Consider the following 5,592-nt stretch of genomic DNA (forward strand, 5'->3'; position numbering starts at 1 on the left):
GGTTGACACATGAATAGGTAGGTTAAAATAAACACTACTTTATAATATAAAGAAAGAAATCAGTCTTCAGTATTTAGGGCTCTTATGTACATATTCATTGCTGAATGGGTAAATATCTTAGTATACAAATTTGTATAAAATTCCTCAGTAATGCAAATCTAACCAGATTTCCTTAAGGGTAAACTTCCTTTTATTTTTTAACCCTCTCAAAGGATGTCAGGACAACTGAAAACCAAACATTTATATTAAAGACATTGGGATGCCTGGGTGGCTCCGTTGGTTAAGCCACTGCCTTCCGCTCAGGTCATGATCCCAGGGTCCTGGGATCAAGTCCCACATCCCGCTCCTTGCTCGGCGGGGAGCCTGCTTCTCTCACCACCTCTGCCTGCCACTCTGCCTGCTTGTGCACTCTCTCTCTCTCTCAATCTGACAAATAAATAAATAAATAAAATCTTAAAAAAAAAAAATAAAGGCAAGCAACTCTTTCACAAAAATGCCCCTAAATTGAAATATTAAAATAATAGCTCCCTCAAACAATTAATTATATATAAGATTAAACCTAAACAAAGGGCAACCCTGCCAGAAATCAGAGGTTGTAACAGGAAAATATGTCAAGTCTAGACAGTGCTAAAGTTCAGAACCACAGGAGTTCCTGTATGCCAAGAAGGCTCGCCTGCCTACTCAATGTTCTGCTCACATGTTTCCATCCAAGAGGGCACTGGGCACCTTCTCTCATTGGAGGCAAAAACATTCAGAAGTCAAGTTAATCAAAATACTTATGTTAATGAGTAACATGTTAATCAAAATACTTATCTAGAAAATATGGGGTTATTCACAGACCTTTTCCTCAAATTGGTGTATCAGCCCAAAAGCCCTAATCCTGAACTAGCAACATGCTAGAGGCTTATTTATTCAATCATTCAACAAACAGACAGGGACTATCAACGACATCCAGACACTTGGGGTACAACAAACAAGGAAACTGTCTCTGCCGTCATGGGCCGTACGGTCCATGGTAAAGCCCAACAATTACATATAACCACACAATGTGAGTGACGAGCAGTAAATGTCATGAAGATACACATGAACAGGGACGCCTGGGTGGCTCAGTGGGTTAAGCCGCTGCCTTCAGCTCGGGTCATGATCCGGGTCCTGGGATCGAGTCCCGCATGACCTCCTTGCTCGGCAGGGAGCCTGCTTCTCTCTCCACCTCTGCCTGCCTTTCTGCCTGCCTGTGTGCGCTCTCTCTCTCTCTCCTTCTCTCTGACAAATAAATAAAATATTAAAAAAAAAAAAAAGATACACATGAACAATGGGAGAGTCTGACCTGGATCGAGGCTGAGAAAAGACAGCCGATGCCTAATTAACGGCGTGTACAAAGGTTAGGAGGCAGAGAGGAATTTGGAGAGACACAGAACTGGAATACAGACGGGCATAAGACAAATGTTAAAAAGAGAAGTCAGACCTTACAAGTCCTGTAGACCACTTAAGGACTGGAGATCCCTGGCAATCACGCCCTCCGGCACACTACAGGAATTCCTCCTAGGGGCAACCAACACTCAAATCTCACCCAAGACTCCTGAAAAATGGCACGATTTCCACACATACTCACATGTCAACACCTCAGATGTGACTAAAATGGTATGGAGAGGTGATATGGTTTCCACAGCACAGATCATCAGGCCAGGCAGGCCTGGCTGGTTTTGCTAAAGGCCCATCACAAGATACATCTGAAGAGAACAAGAAAAGACCAATCAGCGTTGCCTAGGTAGCTCAATCAGCTAACTGCCTGTCTCTGGCTCTGACCCCATGATCCCAGGGTCCTGGAATTAAGCCCCCCATCAGGCTCTTGCTGAGTGGGGAGCCGGCTTCTGTTTCTCCCTCTGCCATCCTCTCCCCCTTGTGCTCTCTGGCTCTCTCTCTCTGTCAACTAAATAAATAAATAAAATCTCACAGAAAAAAGAAAGAAAGAAAAAGATAATCATTGAGATAAAAGTAGAAAATGACTCAGAAGGCAGAAAAACAGCTGGAAATAAAGATTTTACAAATTCTGTATGTAACAGAAAATCCCATATTATATTATATCCAAAGGAGAAATATTTTATCCAAAATAATCCAAAGGAGAAATATTTTATGGAGTGATGTCCAAGACACATTATTAAATGAAAAGCCAAGGAGTTGAACACTTTGTTTGTTAAATTAAAAGGGAAAGATATCTATATTTGCTACTATATACGTAGGATAACTTTTGAAAGACTATTCAGAAAACTAGTGACACTGGCTATCTACAGGAATGGAAACTGGTGGCTGGAGATTGCATGTGGGAAGGAAATTTTCATTACATACCCTTTTCTCCTTTTTAATTGTGAATCACACAAATATATTAATTATTAAAAGTTAAAGCAAACACATTAATATTAAATAAGACTTTAAAATGATATATATGAAAATTCAATGAAAAGGAACATTTTCAAAGAAAATAAAAATGACCAAAATTGACTACTAAAAGGATAGGGAAAAAAATTGGGAAAGATCGTCTTACAAAGAATACTATGTTAAGATGCTCTCCAATATATTTCAGTAATCCAGTAGAGGGATTTTCAACTGCATAAGATCTATGCGATTAAAAACTAATCTTTATTTAACACTTCTTGGGCTCTCCATACTGCATCAAGCATTACATGTTTTGCAGATCGTCCTTACAATAGATGAGACAGGTCTCCTTATCTGTTTTATATACAAGGAAACTGAAGCTCACAGAGTCTCACTCAAAACTGAATACCTCATAAATGACTCCGAGGTCAGGGTCTTCAACCACTATGCCATGTAATTCTATGCTAACACATTGGAAAAACTTAAAGAAATGCTATCATTTTCTAGGGAGGAAGCAATTACTTGAAATCTCAGTTTGACTGGAAGAGTCTTTCAAATGCCCAAGAAACTAATTATTCTTAGTCTGCACAAATTGTTACAGGGCGTTAAAAAAAGGCAGAAAGCTTGCCAATTCCTTTAACTAAATTAGGAGAGTGGCTTTCAAGAATATTTTCTGACAAAAACGATCTGGGTACCACTTGGAAAACAGTCTGGCAGTTCCCTGAGAGGTTAAACAGTTACCACGGGACCCAGCAATTCCATTTCTGCAGGAAATGAAGACGTATGTCCTCATGAAAACATACGTGAATTATCAGAACAGCCAAAAGTAGAAACAACACAAACGCCCATCAGTGCTGAGTGGACACATAAACTGTGGTATATCCATACAACAAGAGTATTTGGGGGAAAAATGAATGAAGCACTGACACATACTACAACACGGATCAATTTTGAAAACATTACACTTAGTGAAGGAGCCAGTCGGAATAACTCTCTTCCATTCATGTGAACTGTCCAGAACAGGCTCATCTGTAGAGACAGAAAGTAGATTAATGGTTGCCCAGGGTTAGGGAAGAGAGGAATGGAGAGTGAGGATTTCCCTTCAGGGTAATGCAAACGTTCTAAAATTGCTTGTGATGGTGGTTGCACAATTCTGTGAATATACTAAATGCTACTGATTTGTACACTTTAAATGGGTAATTAGATCTAGATGAAGTTATTGGCAAATTTACGTATCTGGGTGTATTTTCCCAATAATCATAATGAAACTAGAACTATTATATTTGTTTTACAGATGAGAAATCTTCAGCTCAGAGAGGATGTCATCTCCTCAAAGTCATAATCTGATCAGTTGAGAAAGCCAGATTTCAAACCTAGGTCTTTTTGTCTACACTGCTTTCTACTTCCCAATACAATGATATGCAAATACAATGAAAATCTTCAAGAAATGGCCACCTTTATGAGAAGTAAACTGGTGACTAATGGGTTCCTGAAGGCAATCTCCTAAGAACAAATAATTCCTATAATAATACTAAGCATTCCAAACCTAGAAGAGGAGGGAAGGCTGCCCATTTAAAAACCTAGCAAATGGGTTTCAATCTCAAATGGGTCTTACATTAAGAGTGCCCTGGAGGATAATAAAAGTAATAGCTATCATTTATTAAATTCTTACAATGGGCAAAGCCTGGCACCAAGCCTTTATGTGCATTATGATGGTTAACCCACATCACAACTCTGGGAAGTACATGCCAGTATTATCCAAGTTTTATGCATCAGAGGCAAGCCTTGAGAAGTTAGTTATCTCATCCCAGGTACATGCCAGTAGGTGGTAGAGTCAGGAATCAAACCCAAATTTGTGAGACGCCTGAGCTCTCAACCACCACTGGGTACATGTCTAGGCTATTAAATTTGAAAGCCATAATGAAATGTATCATTTTTGAAAGGAAGGCAGATAATAAAAATTTGGCAAATGTCAAGGGAGTGCTTTCTTGAAATACTTTTCTAAGCCCTTGCCTTTTTTTTTGGCAACTTTCTTCACACTTCCAAGGAACAAATAATTCCTCTGCTTTATAAACTGTACTTCAGTGAAATATTTCATTTTAACAACACAGCACAGGGATTTTCAACCCCAAATATATCGTATTGTGAAATAATAATAGCTAATGCTAATTGAGAATTTATATGGGCCAGGGATTTTTCTAAGTACTTTATAAAGTGTTAGCTTATTTAATCTTTAGGACAACAGTCTAAAGTGGGTACAATTAAAATCTCTATTTTAGGGATGAGAAATAGGAGGGAGAGTGGTTGAGTGACCAGCTCAGAGTCACAAGGCTGGTAAGTGACCAGGATTTAAACTCAAGTTATCTAGTGTCAACCTCTACTACTTAATTCTATTCAACTAAATGTGAGATAGCTAAAATGTGATCACTTGACTCCCAACACTAAGACCTTTCCTATGTATTATCTCAATCGAACAGCCCAAGGAGGGAGGTATATTAGTATAATGTCTATCTGTAAGATGAAGAACATGATGCCAGAGTGCTAGGTAGCGCACCCAAATATGTAAAACGAATACATGTCAAAACCCGCACTTTCTCACTCCAGATCACACCACTAGTCACTGTGCCATGAAATCCTATGGCGGGGTCAGCAAACGACACCCCAATTCAGACCTCTCTCTGGACAGACTACCTACAATATAGTTGAATTAAAAAGTGGTTAAATAGCTGAAAAAATAATCAAATGAATAATCAAACACAAAAATCACATGAAATCCAAATTTTGATGTCCATAAATAAAGTCTCATTGGACATAACCACACCCATATTTATATACTATTTATGGCTGCTTTCATACCACAATGGCTGACTTGAGTAATTTCAACAGACATCAAAGACCCCACAAAGCCTAAAATATTTACTATTTGGTCCTTTACAGAAAGGGTTTACTGACCCCCGTTCTCTAGTATTAAATTTAAAACTCTTAGCAAAATGAAAGGGGAGAATATAAAAAAAAACCTCCCAAAAGGAAGAAAAAGCATGACTTTGAAGGGTGACTGGAGTAGAAATGGGAACTTCCTTCCAACTTTCAAGGAACATGTAATTTATCTGTTCCATAACATGTTCCAAGGCCTAGGAAACAGTGGAGGGCTTCCCAACTCCTTTTAATTAACTAGTTCACAGAGGTTTACAATCCCTAAGCTGTTTTAATTGGAAAGAA

This window comes from Meles meles, chromosome 19 (assembly GCF_922984935.1).
Source record: "Meles meles chromosome 19, mMelMel3.1 paternal haplotype, whole genome shotgun sequence".
Classification (NCBI taxonomy): domain Eukaryota; kingdom Metazoa; phylum Chordata; class Mammalia; order Carnivora; family Mustelidae; genus Meles; species Meles meles.